At 38.2% G+C, this 20,940-nt stretch overlaps 1 protein-coding gene across 1 annotated transcript in view; it reads left to right on the top strand.

Annotated features, from left to right (window-relative positions):
• Positions 1-432: 432 nt before the first annotated feature.
• Positions 433-20,940, top strand: part of LOC127854804 (ras-associated and pleckstrin homology domains-containing protein 1-like) — a 143,949-nt gene continuing 123,441 nt past the window's right edge. The window contains exon 1 of the mRNA XM_052389851.1: positions 433-501. The gene's annotated coding sequence lies outside the window, so the exon portion shown is untranslated. The remainder of the gene's footprint in view (positions 502-20,940) is intronic.

The raw sequence follows: 20,940 nt of genomic DNA, 5'->3' as shown, positions 1-20,940 counted from the left end.
TACTGGTCTGTCAATACTATATAAACTGTACTCTGAAGTTTCTTTAGCTACTCATGCTGATGATAGGATGGACTTATTTTAACCATTCATTCACGTGTTTTACAAGTTGTCGATGATGACTGACATAATTTAACCGCTTTCGATCGATAATTTTCCATAAAAGAAACGATATTTTAAACATTTGCATAAGACGTACTATTAATCTTTTGGATCTATGAAAATTGTTATTATTCCACTGCTATTATCAATACTGAAAATGCGCAACAAGGGAGATCACATGGATTATGTCAAATTATTAATCGCGTTATATTGCTCTCCTCCGACATATTTGAGGTCTGTGCCTACATCACACATGTAGTCTTCAGGACGCAGTCGGGCCTGTCAATAAATTTTGAAAAACACACACGACACTATGACGTCAAAGCATTCGAATATTATGTGCTGTGTGCATGCAAAATTGAATTGGGTTCCAGCGAAAAAACACGTGCCTGTATATACCGCGTATGTATTGTCATTAAAATGTTTATTTAATAATTATCGTGATGTGGAACGCAAGTTAAACATTACTTTAATCCTAATGATTAAACCAAAAGCATTTTTTATATAGAAATCTACCTAAATAGTACAGTATTCTAATAAATGAGAGTTGAACGTAAAGTGAGACATATTCAAATTGGAAGTCTCAAAGGACTAAAGGAACCTCTCAGGGTTTATGCTACTGACAATAACAGTTGAAAAGACAGAACATAGCAAGTTTCATGCACATATTCTATGAACAATTATATTCTGGAAATATAGTACCGTTTAAATTACTCCAGAGTATTCACACTTGTTATGCCCCCCTTCGAAGAAGGTATTTTGTTTTGCACATGTCGGTCGGTCTTTCCACCAATTGGTTTCCGGATGATAACTCAAGAACGCTTAGGTCTGGGATCAGGAAATTTCATAGGTACATTTATCATGACTGGCAGAAGACCCCTATTGATTTTCAGGTCGATGGGTCAAAGTTCAAGGTCAAAGTGACTCGAAACAATAAAATGGTTTCCGGATGATTACTCAAGAACGCTTAAGCCCGGGATCAGGAAAGTTCATAGAGACATTGGTCATGGCTGACAGATGACCCCTATTGATTTTCAGTACTCTAGGTCAAAGGTCACAGTGACTTGAAACAGTAAAATGGTTTTTCGGATGATAACTCACAAATGTTTATGGTTAGGATCATGAAAGTTCATAGGGACATTGGTCATGACCGTCAGATGAACCCTATCGATTTTCAGGACTCCAGGTCAAAGTTCAAGGTCACAGTGACCTGAAGCAGTAAACTGGTTTCCAGATGATAAGTCAAGAATGCTTAGGCATCAGGAAAGTTCATAGGGGCATTGGTCATGACCGGCAGATGACCCCTGTTAATTTTCAGGTCTCTAGGTCAAAGTTCAAGGTCACAGTGACCTGAAGCAGTAAAATGGTTTCCGGATGATAACTCAAGAACGCTTAGGCATCAGGAAAGTTCATAGGGACATTGGTCATGACTGACAGATGACCCCTAGTGATTTTCAGTACTCTAGGTCAAAGGTCAAGGTCACAGTGACTTGGAACAGTAAAATGGTTTCCAGATGATAACTCACGAATGTGTAGGGTTAGGATCAGGAAAGTTAATGTGAACAATAGCAACTCCATGAGTCACACGAGCAATTCTTCCTTTAAATTGCCAATGTATACTGTAACATATTCACACAATGGCTGCCACTACAACTGACAGCCCATTTTGGGGGGGCATGCATGTTTCACAAACAGCCCATGTTTTTAGTTGGTCGGTTAGCGGCCGACTAAATTTACAGATCTGAGCATATTTTGCAAATCAGTATGTGCTTGGGAGCCTTAAGTACGGTAAGAACCGCAACTCACTCTGCTAGGGACGATTACCGCTGCCTGTCTGCAGCAGCTGACAAATGATTCTGCTCTAGCAGTGAGTGTATATACCAGCTTGTAAGACGACATTGGCCAGTCTAGAGATAATCATTGAAATCTGTACATATTGGCTGCTTTCAGGGAAAACGGGGCTTAATGCATGTCAAATAAGATTAGCCTGTGCACACTGATTAGCCTGTGCAATGCGCACATGCTAATCAAGGACAACAACAGCGATCAACTTCAGTGCCTTCAGCGCTTTGACATAATGTATGGAATGGGGCTTTATTTTACACCAGCTATTGTAATAATTAAGTTTACAATACGGTTTACTTTGACTATATAAACCACTGGAAGCAATATATTATAAATTGGTGACCTCTTTAGCAGGCTAGTTTCAAGTAGCCATTGACTTATCGGTTAGTCATCCACTTAGTCATAGAGATGTCCAGTCATCTGTTGTCCTGACCAGTGGGCAGCAGTCTCCAATTATGTTCTGTTGACCAGTGGTCAGTGGGGGCAGTTATTGACATTTGGAATTGTCATGAAGTCAATCGTGAACATTCAAGGAAGTCAGTTCTATGATTAACAGCTATTGGTGAACATATCTTTAAAAACTTATAAATGTTCTGCAATGTTGTCACAACCTTCCTTACCGATGTTTCAGAGATGTTACAGTTTTCACACAATGGCAAAAGTGATTAGTTTAAACCTTTTTATTTTAGGCTTATTGTTTCCAGAGCCTTAATCTAATTGATATAATATTGACTCTGTTTCCACAGTAGAACCACAATTTTTCAAGGAAAGTTATGCTGTGAAACCAGTTACTTTTGCTCAGGACAAAATTAATGCAATTTCACATGATGAAGTGCAAGTCACTGGCATCAATTGATGTGCTTCCATTTGTCACTAAAATTCTCAGTTTGTGTGCCATTCCCCAGCCTGAGAGAACTAATGGGCCACAGAACATGAGGGATTGAGTTAACCCTTATAGCGCTGGAACCGATTTTTAAAAGCTTTTGCAAACAGTTTGGATCCAGATGAGACGCAACAGAACGTAGCATCTCATCAGGATCCAAACTGTTTGCTATTCTGATAGTATTCTTTGGAAAAAAATCGAAAAAAATGCTAATTTAAGAAATTCAGCAGACGACATTTAAGCAGACGACAAATTTCCCAGCATGCAAAGGGTTAAGGAATACACATAATGTGCAAAATACTCTTATGTTTAGCTTCAGTGGCCAGAGTGTTTTTCATCAAACAAGATTAGTTCCTATTAATATTTCAGAAGTAAATCAAAGGAATATTATCAGAACAGTAGAGAAACTGAGGTCATCATCCCAAAGTTCTTTCAGGCTAGTGACCTATTGTGTGTATAAGTCAGGACAAAACATTAGCACTGCTATAAGGACTCATAGATGACAGTATCTAGGTTGCCATGACATAATAGAATTGGTGTCAGCCTAGCAATCGGGAGGTCACCTTTTCACAAGACATATGACCGCAAATAAAGTTGGGAGTGTACAAACACATCCAAGAGTGGTCCAGGTTTGTGTCAGAGACTGGTTGTACAATTTGTATGTGTTGCATTTTCATTTCTGACCAGTTCAGCTTTTGTCTTGCATAAAGGATATTGGTTTGACATTATAAGATATGTAAAAATATGCAAACAATGTGCAGTTGTTGATCCTCACAGTGTTTATCACAGTTTTTGATGAAATATGCTGAGAGTGTCCAAGGATGCTTTTCTGGCAGAGAATTTCAATTTTTTATCAGTTAAGGGATTTGATATATTGGTTTTGTTCCCTTGTTTTGCAGTGAAAGATCCCCGTGGTGTAGTGGATATGGTGTCCACTTAGCAATCAGGAGGTCATGGGTTCAATTATATCCACTGGGGAGTGTTCTTTAGATCTCCCGAAAAGACACCAAGTACTGTTCATATTTGTGGCCTTCAGATTTTTCAGACGGACAAATGAAGTTTGCTTGATAATTTTCTAACATATCGGAATATCTTTGTCCTGGACACTTGTCAGAAAACGCTAAAGGTTTACAACATTTAAAATTGTTTTCTTTAGAGAATTTTTGTGGTATCTAATTTTATACATTTAAAAAAAAATATTTCACTTGAAAAATTCAAGCAAACAAACAAATATACAAACAAATACGTGTCATAAGTAAGCTAAAAAAATAGAAAAATGTGTTCGATTTAATGATGTCTAGAACTGACATTACTGAAGACATGGCATGTTGCGGGTCCATTTCTTGCTTGTCATATTCCTGGGTGCTCTCCTTAATCTCCTTGCATGTCAGTATCGCATTTGAATCATCATCTCCACGTAAGTCATGTATGGTGTGGACACGCAATCCTTATTGCCTCTTAACCCATCAATTATTACAGATGGCACTAAATTTCTCTGCTTGGCTAACACCAGCAGTGAAGTCCTTATCGTTGTGGGCCACAGCGTACCCAAGCAGTAAAGTTTTAAACGCTGTTGGCTGTGGTGTACCCCAGCATTGAAGTTTTTATCACTGTTGGCTGCGGTGTACCCCAGCAGTGAAGTTTTTAACGCTGTTCGCTGCTGTGTACTCCAGCAGTGAAGTTTTTATCGCTGTTGGCTGCGTTGTACCCCAGCAGTGAAGTTTTTAATGCTGTTGGGTGTGGTGTACCCCAGCAGTGAAGTTTTTAACGCTGTTGGCCATGGTGTCCCCAGCAGTGAAGTTTTTAACGCTGTTGGCTGTGGTGTACCCCAGCAGTGAAGTCCTTATCGCTGTGGGCCACAGCATACCCCAGCAGTGAAGTTTTAAACACTGTTGGCTGTGGTGTACCCCAGCAGTGAAGTTTTTATCGCTGGTGGCTGTGGTGTACCCCAGCAGTGAAGTCCTTATCGCTGTGGGCCACAGCGTACCCCAGCAGTGAAGTTTTTATCGCTGTTGGCTGTGGTGTATCCCAGCAGTGAAGTTTTAATCGCTGTTGGCTGCGGTGTACCCCAGCAGTGAAGTTTTAGCGCTGTGGGCTGTGGTGTACCACAGCAGTGAAGTCCTGATCGTTGTGGGCCACAGCGTACCCAAGCAGTAAAGTTTTAAACGCTGTTGGCTGTGGTGTACCCCAGCAGGGAAGTTTTTATCGCTGTGGGCTGTGGTGTACCCCAGCAGTGATGTTTTAATGCTGTGGGCTGTGGTGTACCACAGCAGTGAAGCTTTTAACGCTGTGGCTGTGGTGTACCGCGGCAGTGAAGTTTTAATCGCTGTTGGCTGCGGTGTACCCCAGCAGTGAAGTTTTTAACGCTGTTGGCTGTGGTGTACCCCAGCAGTGAAGTTTTAAAGCTGTGGGCTGTGGTGTACCACAGCTGCGTGAAGTTTTTATTGCTGTTGGCTGTGGTGTACCCCAGCAGTGAGGTCCTTATCTCTGTTGGCCACTGCATACCCCAGCAGTGAAGTCCTAATCGATGTTGGCCACGACGTACACCTATGGCTTTCTGCCTACAGTCTAGGATACTTTATCAGGACACCTCTTCCCAGGCATTGGCAAGCATGTATATAGACTCCATTTGCTGGATCTGAGAATTGTCTTCTTGTCTTCAAGTTGACTCCATAGTTGTCCAGAAGCAGGAGCACCTTTGTAGGAGGTTGTTTTGAGACCCGCTGAATTTAGGCCCTTTCCCCTAGACGAATTTTTCCCCTCTTACAGAGATTTTCCTCAAAACAATGATATATTAATTTTTTTATATTTTTTTTAAACCTTTAATTATATAAGTTAACCTGATCCAGTGTAGAAAATAGAAAAACATTGCATAATTAAATTATCCGTGCCATGAATTTGTTTTAAAAACAGTAAAATATGTTAAATTTATTATTTAAGCCTTTTCTTATTTTCTTCAAAATCTGGCATTTCGCGTGATTTTTTTCCCCTCAAAAAAGGCAAGGCCCTTTCCCCAAAATCAGATATAAAAAAACCTGTTTGTAGGGAGCTGCTGCTGTTGCAGGTTATTTGGTGGACGGCAGAAACGAAGAGGCCATGGAACCACTCCTCAAATATTGATGAGGACTGCAGCATGTCAGTGTTTACATTGTGAAATCATCTCAGCTTGGTGAACTTGCAGATGAGCAAGGTCTGGTGATTGCCACTACTGTTGGTGCACAGTAGCATCATCACAAAGTTATTCACCTGTTTGAAGCCCAGTGTCTTTGTCTCATCATTTTTCTTTGCCAATGTTTGGTCATGCAACATCTTGAAGTAGAGTCGGGTCTGGTTGGCTTTGCAAGTTTGCTCTCTTGTGCTTTTGTTGATGACTTTCTTGAGGATAAGTGGGTACTCAGTCGCTGCTGCTTGTTTCTGAATCGCAGTTCTCCTCTGATACTGACTTCGTGGATGTAGTTTCAGCTTTTAAAGCTCTGAGTCATATAGACAAACTGCAATCATAACTAAGTAAAAATGTCTAACTTGAATTTAACAAGTATCCAAGTATCTACATGCACTTATGGTATTGAACTAAGTGTCTCAAACCACTTTAACCCATTTATGCCACGTGGACTCTCCCATCCTTCTAAATTGGATCAATTTATTACCAATATTTAATAGGGATGTCTAGTATATATTTATTTTTATATTTAGAATATTTCTTACAGAAATTCCTTTAAGCAAACAATGCAGACCCTGATGAGACGCCGCATCATGCGGCGTCTCATCTGGGTCTACGCTGCTTGCCAATTAAGGCCTTCTTTCTAGAGGCTAGGCTAAAATGGGTTAATTAGAAGAAATGAACACAGACATGCAAGTTGTTTATGCCTTTATTGACGTAAAACAAAATATAACCACTATTTAGCTGTCAATGCTGTTTAAACATTAACATGTACTATCTAAATATCCATAAGAAATTTTTGGAAACAGTGTCCACTGTGACGCAAACAAAATTGTTATCATGATTATTGACAATTTTTTTTGCCTGTTTTTGTGAAGCAGCGTTGGCCCCCCCCCCCCCCCCCCACATGTTGTGAAAGTCGCATACTGTTCAAAATTGTGAAAAGATGAGTTGTGAACTTTCTAAAATTGTGAAAATAAAGTACCACGAAGTCACAGATCGAACAAACACATGTATCTTACTATAGCCATATGAGCAATATGCACAACCTCCAGGTGTCCATTGTGACCTTGACCTTTAACCCTTTCCCGCTTAGATACATATTTGCACGCATTTGTAGTCCCTTAGAAAGTTCAATTTCATTCAGTAACTATTGTTTGCGCTACACTGTTACATGTAGTTATTTCTAAATCATTCCATGTATGGGGGATTTACTGCCGCGAAAGTTGTGGGACAGACAGACAACAGATGGACAAAGACACCAACAGACATAATATATTTAAGTTATATTTTCGGCATTTTTCACTGTTGAATTGAGCTGAAAAGAATTAACAGGTCAAAAGAGTTAGTTAAAATGTGGTAACTGACCAATTATCTGCAACTCATCTTGCTTCCAGTTGTTTATAAAAATATATATTATATTCGATATTTTACATGACTCACCCAGTCCTCAACCGAAATGATCCATTAAACAAAATTGTGTCTTTGTGTCGTATGAACGAATCTGCACTAAAACTAAATTTAGATTCACATCGTACATCGAATCATTTCTGTCATCATTGTCAAAACGAAAATACGCTTTATATTCAAATGCATTATTTTTCTCTTTCCTGGATAGTATGTATAGTATGTTGATGCTGCATTAACAAATATAAGTGTATGATGAAGTGAAAACACAAAAAATAAACAACGGTTGCCATAGACACCTATAAACAAAGCATATATTGTTAGATGCCCATAATATCACTATAACTCCAATATTGCTCTCCACCTACAAGTTTAATATTTACATGTTTTCAAAATTCTATTTTAAACGCTTAACAAAGAATATATTTTTTTTTTACAGATTTTGAAACCCACTTTCACAAATTGATTAGTGCACTATTTTATCATTGAATGAAAGAAACAAACTTGTGCAATCAAGAGGTATTGATATTGATGTGAAAACATACTTTGATCAAGCAGATTGTCAATTAAACTCCAAAATTAGTACACATACTATATTGTACAATTAAATGGAGTTGAAACGTCATCAAAAGGTTCAAATAAGTCATAATTCAAAAAGAGATGTTCAAATCACATATAATATTCATCATGACATCATGACCTGAGACATGTAGGATAAATCTTTTATATGCAGATGTTGTGTCATTTGTGTAACAACAAATATGAAAAATAAGTAAGTAGGCAAACTATAAGCAAAATGACAGCAATGGAGGTAAAAAATACTTTCTTTACGAAAATTCTGCAGTATTGTTGACTTGGACTGGTTCCTATATTGCTGCGTGCTTTTCTAGCATCTGTTTAACAAAACGCTGAGTTGTGCAATAGCGTCCCAATCAATAAGTGCTGCTGGAGTTTTTTAGATTGATTTTTATCACTGGGATAGAAAACTTATATGAAAAGCCAGGGGCATAACTTTTCTGATAAAACTGTCAAAAATGCATAAGGGTCTTGGGGGGCGTTTTTTTGTAGTCTTAATTTTTTTAACTCAAATTAGCATAGATTTAAGATAAATTTCGTTTTCTTAAAAAGATGGAAACATTAAGTATTTTAATAAATATTTGCATATGTTAATTTTTATAAAATGATGGGCAAATTAATGTTTGTTGATTTAATAATATACCCAACTGGTCATGCAGGCACAGATGCAAAGAAAAGGATGAGGGTACAATGGAATATTTTTCATTAGTAGGAAGGCGCATTTAATGTACACTTGTTATTGTATTAAATGAGGTCAGAAAATAAAGTTTTTATAGTTTTTTTAGTAATTATACATCAATGGAATTGTGGCGTAGTTGTTGTAATGAGTTTTACCATGCAGATGTTTGTGTTTCAAAGTGGAATGTCACGAATATTAAAAAAAGATAATGCATTGTTATATGCAGATATATAAGTTACAAATTACCATCAGATATGTATATACTCTTTAAAGGGGCCTTTTCACAGATTTTGGCATTTTTTAACTTATTCATTAAATGCTTTATATCGATAAATGTAAACATTGGATCGTAAAAGCTCCAGTAAAAAATCAAGAATAAAATTAAAAAAAGGAAAAGAACATTGCCCGGACCAGGTTTCGAACCACTGACCCCTGGAGTCCTGCCAGAGTCCTGAAGTAAAAACGCCTAAGCCTACTGAGCTATTCCGCCGAGTACACATACTTGACGTATTTTATACATTATATAAGCAATCTTTGTAGTTTCACAAAATTTAACGACAAAAACAGAACTCTCCAAATTATTCAATCGTTTCGCGTTGCAACGCTTTATAATTTTTAGGTTTTAAAATCGTCAAAAGATGCATATAATGGCTATATTAGACCATGGTAAATGTTCAGTATTACTGTTTCCTCACAAATATCATAACTAAAACGAAAATTTGCGAATCTGAAACAACTTTTTTCAATTTTGTCAATTTACCAAAGCGTGAAAAGATCCCTTTAACATGTGTTTGTTGGTTTCCTGTAATGTACAGTATGCAAATTGTCCACCATAGCTTCATTTTGTAGATTCTTAGAAGTATGCCTAAATATTTTTGTTTGTTTGCGTTTTTTGCCATTTTCATGAATTTAAGTCACATCACTGCGGTCAGTTCTCAAACACACACTTATCATGTGTAACCTGATTGAGGTTACAATATACTAAATCTTTTTGGAGTGCAATGCTATACTCTCTAAAAACATGAACATCATTTATTTGAAGACACGGTTCTCTGTAGGGTCACTTGCCATGACTTTATTTTAGTATATTTCTGTGTGCATGTGGCAGGGAAAACATTGTTGTTTACTAGAAATTCACTCTTTTATCTGAAGATTGGAGACTACATAAGACTTTGACAGATGGCGGGAAACCCTCATGAACTGGATAGAAGCCGGTAAATAGATGGCCGTAAAACAGTGACTTTTGATTCGTGGCGAGTTCTTTCTTACATGTCGCATGACCTATCTTTTTTATTCTTTAAATCAATTGGGCTTGGAATGCTCTTTAAGAAAAGGTATGGTTATGGGGGTCTCTATGCGCAAAAGTTTGACTTTATTTTTTGTTGAAGTTATTGCTTTCACATTGAATTTGTGAAGGAAATCTTTTACTATATTGTGTAGTGCTGCAACAATACGCCAAAAAGCGTATTGCGATATATTGTCAGTTCAAAAACCCGTATTGCAATATATCGCAATATATTGCTTACTTGTACCAGAATTATAACTCGCCAATTACCCGATAATCCCGTATATTCCAGTTTTAAATTCTGGTAAATGTTAACTAGAATATGCTCAAGAATAACACAAAACACAAACATTCACCAATTTTCTTAAATATCTAATACATTTTGGCATTTGTTACTATTTAAAGATGTGATGAAATAACTTCCAATCGGGCGTTTTTTTCCCACTGAACACGCGTAAATCGCCTGACGTGATGTGCCCGTTTTATACAACACAAATACACCCACACTTTGCACGCGACGTTCTACATGTCTGTATAATTTTGCGCGCTTTTTATTGAGAAAAAGAATAAAGCACTTTTTTTATTGTCGCGTTAGCATTACATTTCGGAAGCGTGTTTCCGAAATTCGGATAACAAATTTAATAATGCTCATTTCAGAATCGAACGAAACATTTAGTTGTGCGTCATTAATTCAACAATAATTCGTTTAAAAGCATATAATTAATGCTCCCATGTAACAACGCTACTCTGTATAATATACTTTTTAGAATGCCATTTTTACGTAACAATTTATTTTTACAAAATACCGCTTTGTTGTGTTTACCTTGATATCATTATTTTTGGATGGCTTTTCTGAACGAAATGTAGATGCATGTTTGTAAAATTTTCGTACCGGTATGACGAAAATTGTATCGCAATACAATATGCGGATTGCGTATTGCGATATATACCGATATACCGGTATATTGTTGCAGCACTAATATTGTGACTTTAACCAGTTCTAAATGCACATATTGCCCTACTTGATTCAGAGGTAAAGATTTCACTTACAATCCCCTGTATATGTGGCTGGACTTCTGGACTTCAGATGAAACCCATATGATGCTTGGATTTAAACCCAAGCTACGACCCTGGACCCAGTGTATCATGGCAGTTTTCAGATATTTGCAATATATTTGGGCTATAATGGTTCTATATTCATGCTCAGATTGAATGAATGTCTTTATTGTGATATACTTCTTAGCAATGGAAAATACATATCTGGAATCTCAACACAACAATAAGGGGATCCACAGACTGATATTTGGTGGCACAGTAAATAATTATTGTCTGGGTGTCCCACGATAGCATTATAGCTGATAAATACAACTGTTATAAAAAGAATTACAGGGTGGATTGAGTTGGATTGAGTTCACATTTAGTCTTAATGAAAAGAAAATTGCTCTTGGTACTCCTTTATTTTTCTTATCCTTACTACATCATTAGTCCACTGACAGGTAACACTCTTTTTCTGAAAATGTGACGTCTGGCTGGCTGTCCTATTAAACCTGGCTAAGAAATGAGTCGCGTTATGAGAAAACTGGGCATAATGCATGCGCGTAAAGTGTCATCCCAGCTTAGCCTGTGCAGTCCGCACGGGCTAATCAGGGACGACATTTTCCGCCTAAACAAGATTTTCGGTACAAAGAAACTTCCTTTAAACGAAAAATACCATAAAAGCGGAAAGTTTCATCCCTGATCAGCCTGTGCGGACTGCACAGGCTGATCTGGGACGAAACTTTACGCACATGCATTACGCCCAATTTTCTCAAAACAAGACACAAATACTTTCCAGTCAACTGTTCTGTTACAATCATCGTAAGACTATTCCTGTTACATGTTTGTGTTCAAAGCATTATACAATTCCAGGAGTATCAAAGGCGCTCCCTTTAAAATCATGTTATGGAAGGCAACAACAGCAAGGTGTGTAGTAAATGGATCACAACTCTTTATTATAGTAAATATGATTGACATTTAATCTTGTGGAAGCTGCGAATGTTAATAACCCATTTATGCCTAGTGGACTCTCCCATCGTTCTAAATTGGATCAATTTATTTCCAAAATTAGGGATGTGCAGTATATTTATTTCTATAATTAGAATATTTCTTACAGAAATTCCTTTAAGCAAACAGCGCAGACCCTGATGAGATGCCACATCATGCGGCGTCTCATCTGGGTCTACACTGTTTGCCAAGGTCTTTTTCTAGACGCTAGCCATAAATAGGTAAAGAGAAAACAAAACAAACTTCTTTTTGTTTTCGAATTACGATGCATCAAATGCTAATTTCTTGACTTCTTCCCATAAATTAAATTAGGGGGTAAATTATCGAATCGAATGTAGTTCATTGTCCAGTATTTTATTGCAAGGTTCAAGTTGTATATTGTTAAAAGTTGACTATTACTGTGCTCATAGTTAGACTTTGTCAGATGGAAAACTGACTGACATCTTCTTAACTGATATGCATGTTGACAGGTCTTTAAGAATAGTATTATAATACATTAATCATTTGAAATATAGATCTATAAAATTTAAAGCATTTTATTACATGAAACAAGTTGTATTTAATAAAACAAGAGCACCGCATAACGGGTGCCACGCTCGGCTACGGGTGCAGTTTTAAATAAATGAAAGCTTGTCAGATTTTTTGTTTGTTTGTTACCGGATATGATATTTCACTGCGCAGATCAAGCGGGCAAATCGAGCGCAAAAAGTTCTACGTGTGACAACGTACACAATCTGTACACCGTTCTTTACCAGGGTAAAGGCCCAGTCTCACTATGATGCCGGCGGAGCCCCTTTGCGTGATCCGGGATCTACCGGGATGAACCTGGGCTCTACCGGGATGAACTGGGCCTCCATCGGGGTCGACTGGGATGAACCGGGGAAAACCGGGGCTCCACCAGGAAAGTATTAAAATGTTTAATACCTCCGGGATGAACCGGGAGTCACCGGGAAGGACCAGCAACAACCGGCGCGGCACCGGGAACAACCGGGACGGCACCGGGACGGCACCGTAGCTCCACCAGGGCCCATACAGACCCCGGCAGAGCTACAGCAAAGCCCCGGTGAATGTCGTTAGAGTCCCGGTACAGCTACGGTATATAAGAAAACAGGAGCTCTGCCCGAACGCCACCGGCATTCAATGGGGCACCGCCGGGGCATTACCAGCGATGACCGGGGTAAAACCGGGGCGTTGCCATAGCTCTGCCGGGGTCTGATGCCGGTATAGACACGGTGAGTGCCGGCGGTGTTACGGTATACTGGGGCTCTGCCAGCTTTCACCGGGGCTCAACCTGGGCACTACCGCCAACAACTGGGGCTATGCCGGGACGCTGTCGGCTTTCACCGGGGCACTACCGGCGACAACCGGGATAAACCGTAGCCAGTCCGGGTTGACCGGGACTCTGCCGGGCTGTTGACCGACTTCAACCGGGGTGGCACCGGGAAATAGTGTGACTGCGTTAAAAAAATTATACGAATCATCCCGGTCCTCGCCGGTCGAACGGCGTTAGCAAACCGGGATGGACCGGGGCTCTACCGGCAAAAGTGAGACTTGGGCTTAAGTGGATTTTCTTTTGTATACACATTACAAAGGAAGTATGAGTGTTTTTCTGATCTGTTAATTATGTAATAGAAAGCTATTTTAGGCTATTGAAAGTGATTTATTTGACGCCAACAATAACAGTTTTTCGCGGCCATATTGTTGTTGTTGTATATCTTCACCGCCTATGTAGACGAACCTCTACCAGATCTGTAGAGTTGAACAAAAGGTTATCATTCCCACAACCAGTATCGTGTTGTCCTCCACCGTCTATGTACACTGTAGTATATACACAAATATTGTATTGTCTTACAGTCTCTGAGCTTCTGCACTCAGCCGCTAGGGTCAATCCTTATAAATTCGGACAAAGGGAGAAATTCGGACAAAACATCGTAAATACATTTTACGTCACACTTAACCTAGCCCCAGGCCTTCAGCGCCTATAGCGCTTTGATTATACCCCCAGTCATGAAGTTTGAGAGTCTGTTAGTTTGTCATTCTTTATTTAATGCTTATAATTAGTCTGTGCAGCTTACAATTACAAATCTCTAAAGCCATATAATTAAAACTTAAAATGTTTCTGCACCATGAAGGTTAGATAATCAGAACACTGTTCATCCACAGTTATCCACAGATCCTGAGTTATTTGCCCTTTTACATAGCTTTAAACCCATTTATGCCTAGTGGACTCTCCCATCCTTATAAATTGGATCAATTTATTTCCAAAATTAGGGATGTCTAGTATATTTATTTCTATATTTAGAATATTTCTTACAGAAATTCCTTTAACCCATATATGCCTAGCATCTCGAAAAAAGGCCTTGGCAAACAGCGTAAACCCAGATGAGACGCCGCAATATAGATGAGATGCCGCATAATGCGGCGTCTCATCTGGGTCTGCGCTGTTTGCTTAAAGGAATTTCTGTAAGAAATATTCTAAATATAGAAATAAATGTACTAGACATCCCTAATTTTGGAAATAAATTGATACAATTTAGAAGGATGGGAGAGTCCACTAGGCATAAATGGGTTAAGCAAACAGCAGCGTCTCATCTGGGTCTACGCTGTTTGCCAAGGCCTTTTTTCTAGACGCTAGGCATAAAGGGGTAAACTTTGTGTGATGGTTGAAGTCATGTTTGTTACAAATAACCATCTGCTTTCCTCAAAAGTTTGGTAATTTTTCTTAAGTTCAAATTTAAGCAATAAAATTAAATATTTTGACCATAAGCTTTACCATTGAAATCCAAAACAAAATGAAGCCAATTTTTCTTTCTTTCTTATAATCGGAAATGTTTCAAATAGGATCTATTTATTTGAGAATGGTGAATTATGATTGGGGGTTGAGAAAGGTCCAGAGTTTGGGTTGTCATATGAGAACCTGAGAAGTACCAGAACAGGGCATTAAACTTCTAGGATTACTTTTCTCAGTAACACAAAACTTTTTGTTGCATGAAGTTACTGTTTCACTTATTTTTTGTTTAACTAACAAATAGTATGTTTGATGAGTGCAACTACTTCATATCAACCTTTGATGAGTTAAAAGTATGAAAAGAAAATTCAATTAGATTACTCAATTGTTGAACAGTTATCTGATATGTTTCTTGGTAATTTAACCCATTTATGCCTAGCATCTAGAAAAAGGGCCTTGGCAAACAGCGTAGACCCAGATGAGACGCCGCATGATGCCGCGTCTCATCAGGGTCTGCGCTGTTTGCTTAAAGGAAATTTCTGTAAGAAATATTCTAAATATAGAAATTAATATACTAGACATCCCTTAGTTTGGAAATAAGTTGATCCAATTTAGAAGGATGGGAGAGTCCACTAGGCATAAATGGGTTAATAAAAGTCTATATGCATGTAAATCAGACAATGCTTGAATCCTGTTTTGCCTAAAAAAGAAAACATAAAGCTTTTACTCTCGGCTAAGTTTTGGGGTCCCTTTCAGTTTGTGCATATAGTAAGGCTCATTTGGTTATTGTCGGCTTGGGTACTACTTACATGTACCCCGGGTACTATTGAGTATACTTACATGTACCCCAGGTACTAAAACGTATCCAGGAATTTTAACGCTAAATTGGTCGTTGTAGGCTATTTTTTTTAATTCATTATTTTCACATTTATGTCAATTTTCTGTTAAATGGCCTCTTTATTATCGAAACTCATACTAAAAAAGCATGTTAATTCAGTTTTTTTAAAGAGAAGTTTGTTTAAGATAAACAATATCCTTTGACTGTAATCTGTAGTGCGTTTTACAACATCTGATTTTGGGCGGGAATATAACTCGGGTACAGTCTAATATTGACCAGGTACGTTAAAGTATATTTATGGTACACAGGGTACTGTGATGTAAGTATACTTAATTAAGAGTACCCGGGGTACATGTATGTAGTACCCGAGTCAACAATGACCAATCAAGCGATAGTAAGTTAAGTAGCTGTGTTTGACGTGACATATTTGGTAAGTGTTTGTAGGTGAGAATGCTTGGTCAAGCTTGATCTAGCTTCATTGCATGCAAGGCTCTTATTGAAGGTGTGTTACGACCCTTTTATTTAAAACAGCATCAACCAGTACCGTAAAACGTTGTGTATAACGCGCATTTATGTATAACGCGCATCTACTTTTTTAAGCTAAAAAATCGTGAAAAAAAGTTTTTGAAGCAAAAAAATCGGGGGAAAAATTCCGTACCGCAGGCTAACTGAAAATCATTATATTTACATTGCCGATCTTACGTGTTTTATTGCTTCAATTATTAATTATTTTAAAGACGATAACGATACAACTAGTTTATGTGTTTAAAAAAAAATCATATTATGCGTAAAAATAAATGTTTGGATTTAAATGAATTATGAATGAAATGCACACTTTCCACAAGGATACCATCAAGGTTTTCATCATATGTCTCTGAAGTAACTGTCCACAATTTTATCGTGGAGGAGTACCTTTGACGGATGGATAAGTAATAACTAAGAAACTGACATCGATTGGTATTGTCACGTGGTTATTCATGCATGACTAATTCACAACCGCGCGTTTTATTTACATTGCTGATATCATGCGTTCTTTTCAAGTGTCTATAATTGACAGGAGACTTTAACGACTCAAACTTCTCAACACCATTACGACATTACCGGCGATAAACAAACAATGTAGGTGTGAAGCCGTTTGCCGGTTCGCATGTTTTGATAATAGCCCAGCTACACAAAACTTGACAGGTGACGCAAATTGCTTGATGATTACATCCTCAATCTTGACAAGACGTATGAAAACGTGTAAACAAACACAACATCAATTTTATTAACACATTTGAAAAGCAAGAAAAATAATCATGAATATATCGGGAAAGACCTTGCCGACATACTATTGTAAATCGACAAGTGCCACCAAATAAATTTCGTAACCCTAGTACAGTAGGGTATAATATTGTGGGAAAACAATAACATTTAGATAAAAATGGCTTCCTTGTTTTTCATTCTCTTCTTCAAATTTATTTGGTTTCAATGCTCTGTACGTACCTGAAAAAGATAAAAAATATTTATGTTAACTAAGTTAGAATGTTTGTCCATCTTATATCGTAAATATAACACTATTATTAACATAGTTACAGTTAAAACACCGGGGAACAGAATGATGCAAATTACTGCAACTGGGTAACTGACAGGGAAAAAAGGTCTTGGCGTGGCTGTAGTTATGCATAACGCGCATCAAGTTTTTAAAATGAAATTTTGGGGTAAAAAAGTGCGCCTTATACACAACTTTTTACGGTAGTTAACACTGCTCAACAAAAATATTTTTAAAAAAGTTTTGCAGAAACATTTTCTTGTAGACCCTAATACATAACAAAAACAAAAAGTGAAATCTGTCAACAAATAAAAATGTTGCGGTAATTATTAATAATATAGTTTGTGTACAAACAAAAGCAGGCGGCGATTTATTGGGGTCAACTTTTGGATTTGAAATAAGTATTTTGTCTGTTTTTAACAAACATTTCAGTTTTTCAGCGATCATTACACAATTTTTTGTTAAAGAAAAAAGCCTTAGAAAGACAGTGAGGAAACACAAATATGCTGTATACTAAATAGCAGTTGTATGCAACACCTGCACACATTCATTTTACAATTTTGGTTCATATTCTTTACTCCTGGTTAAATCATGTGAACACCAATACACCTAGCTCTTAAATAACAATGTTATCACAGAAAATGCATGTTTATGGAAGAATAAATGTTTTAATGAATTGAGCATTCAAATTGCATGCAGTAGTTTTACTGACTGAGGTTTTACATTTCATTACCGCTAATGTTACATAAGCCAATGGTTGTCAGATGATTAACTGATACTCATGGTTGCGAATAATAGCTCTTTAATTAACAAGTCATTGATTGAATTAGGAAATGATATTCAATTTCCGCAATGTGACTCTCTTGTGTTCTAGTTTTACGCAAAGGGAACTTTTTTATTTTATTACAATTAAGTTGTTTCAATACCTTTATGATTTTTTTAATAAAAAAATGCAGATTTATTACTGGATATAACACTCACACATGTTTCATTTGGAAGAGGTATTTGATATTTTGTATATATTTTATGTTTAATGAATTTGATGTATGCACATTTTTACTGGGATGGATGAGCTGGTATTAACATTTCCAGTTTTCATGAGTGGGTGAAGTCAATTTTAATTCTGTTATTTGCATAGGTTTGCAGGTTTTCTGATAATTTCTCCTTTTTCGGCTTTTAAATTGAGTGATATAATTCTGCTGCCTACAGTGTTAAATAAAGTGCAGATAAATTAATATGCTTCCATCATACCAGTTGTTTATTCCACTTATTGTCCCCTACCGGTGAAACCAGAGGGAACTTATGGTTTGCGCTCTGTCTGTCAGTCAGTTTGTCACACTTTTCTGGATCCTGCGATAACTTAAAAAGTTCTTCATATTTTTTAATGAAACTTGAAATATGGACAGATGGCAATATGGAGATCATGCACGTCATTTCATTTTGTTCCTGCGTCAAGAATTCTGGTTGCTATGGAAACAAATAAACTAGAAATATTGCTGAAAATGGTTGAGATTCACCGGTAGGGGACCATATTGCTTGGCAAATATCTTGTTTATAATAGTTTAACAATGTCCTGGACACACAAACATGCATTAAACAAATGAGCAGCACTCTGGGAAAAGTGGGCTTAATGCATGTACATAAAGTATTGTTCCAGATTAGCCAGCGTGCACATGGAACACGTGTACATAAAGTATCGTTCCAGATTAGCCAGCATGCACATGGAACACGTGTACATAAAGTATCGTTCCAGATTAGCCAGCGTGCACATGGAACACGTGTACATAAAGTATCGTTCCAGATTAGCCAGCGTGCACATGGAACACGTGTACGTAAAGTATCGTTCCAGATTAGCCAGAGTGCACATGGAACACGTGTACGTAAAGTATCGTTCCAGATTAGCCAGCGTGCACATGGAACATGTGTACATAAAGTATCGTTCCAGATTAGCCAGCTTGCACATGGAACACGTGTACGTAAAGTGTCGTTCCAGATTAGCCAGAGTGCACATGGAACACGTGTACATAAAGTATCGTTCCAGATTAGCCAGCGTGCACATGGAACACGTGTACGTAAAGTGTCGTTCCAGATTAGCCAGAGTGCACATGGAACACGTGTATGTAAAGTGTCGTTCCAGATAAGCCAGCTTGCACATGGAACACTTGTACATAAAGTATCGCTCCAGATTAGCCAGCGTGCACATGGAACACGTGTACGTAAAGTGTCGTTCCAGATTAGCCAGCGTGCACATGGAACACATGTACATAAAGTTTCGTTCCAGATTAGCCAGCGTGCACATGGAACACTTGTACATAAAGTATCGCTCCAGATTAGCCAGCATGTACATGGAACACGTGTACATAAAGTATCGTTCCAGATTAGCCAGCGTGCACATGGAACACGTGTACGTAAAGTGTCGTTCCAGATTAGCCAGAGTGCACATGGAACACGTGTATGTAAAGTGTCGTTCCAGATAAGCCAGCTTGCACATGGAACACTTGTACATAAAGTATCGCTCCAGATTAGCCAGCGTGCACATGGAACACGTGTACGTAAAGTGTCGTTCCAGATTAGCCAGCGTGCACATGGAACACGTGTACATAAAGTATCGCTCCAGATTAGCCAGCGTGCACATGGAACACGTGTACGTAAAGTGTCGTTCCAGATTAGCCAGCGTGCACATGGAACACATGTACATAAAGTTTCGTTCCAGATTAGCCAGCGTGCACATGGAACATGCGTACGTAAAGTGTCGTTCCAGATTAGCCAGCGTGCACTTGGAACACGTGTAGATAAAGTATCGTTCCAGATTAGCCAGCATGCACATGGAACACGCGTACGTAAAGTGTATTTCCAGATTAGCCAGGGTGCACTTGGAACACGTGTACATAAAGTATCGTTCCAGATTAGCCAGCATGCACATGGAACACGTGTACATAAAGTGTCGCTCCAGATTAGCCAGTGTGCACATGGAACACGTGTAGATAAAGTGTCGTTCCAGATTAGCCAGCGTGCACATGGAACACGTGTACATAAAGTATCGTTCTAGATTAGCCAGCGTGCACATGGAACACGTGTACATAAAGTATTGTTCCAGATTAGCCAGCGTGGACATGGAACACGTGTACATAAAGTATTGTTCCAGATTAGCCAGCATGCACATGGAACACGTGTACATAAAGTATCGTTCTAGATTAGCCAGCATGTACATGGAACATGTGTACATAAAGTATCGTTCCAGATTAGCCAGCATGCACATGGAACACGTGTACATAAAGTATCGTTCCAGATTAGCCAGCGTGCACATGGAACACGTGTACATAAAGTGTCGCTCCAGATAAGCCAGCGTGCACATGGAACACGTGTACATAAAGTATCGTTCTAGATTAGCCAGCGTGCACATGGAACACGTGTACATAAAGTATCGTTCCAGATTAGCCAGCATGCACATGGAACACGTGTACATAAAGTATCGTTCCAGATTAGCCAGCGTGCACATGGAACAGGCTAAACTGGTAAGACACTTTCTGTATGTATGGAATACTTAAAGAAAATCCAATCTAAGTGAAAATTGTCTGCCCTGATTAGCCTTTTCAGACTTCACAGGCTTATCTGGGATAATACTTTATGGACAGCCCTGTTTTCTCAGGGATTGGCTCAGATATGAAGAAGCTCCACTGTAGAGTGTCAAAAGATGGGAGACATATGAAGAAGCTGCACTGTAGAGTGTCAAAAGATTGGAGACATATGAAGAAGCTGCACTGTAGAGTGTCAAAAGATTGGAGACATATGAAGAAGCTCCACTGTAGAGTGTCAAAAGATTGGAGACATATGAAGAAGCTCCACTGTAGAGTGTCAAAAGATTG

Source organism: Dreissena polymorpha, chromosome 13 (assembly GCF_020536995.1).
Source record: "Dreissena polymorpha isolate Duluth1 chromosome 13, UMN_Dpol_1.0, whole genome shotgun sequence".
NCBI lineage: Eukaryota > Metazoa > Mollusca > Bivalvia > Myida > Dreissenidae > Dreissena > Dreissena polymorpha.
This window is presented reverse-complemented; position numbering and strand designations above follow the sequence as displayed.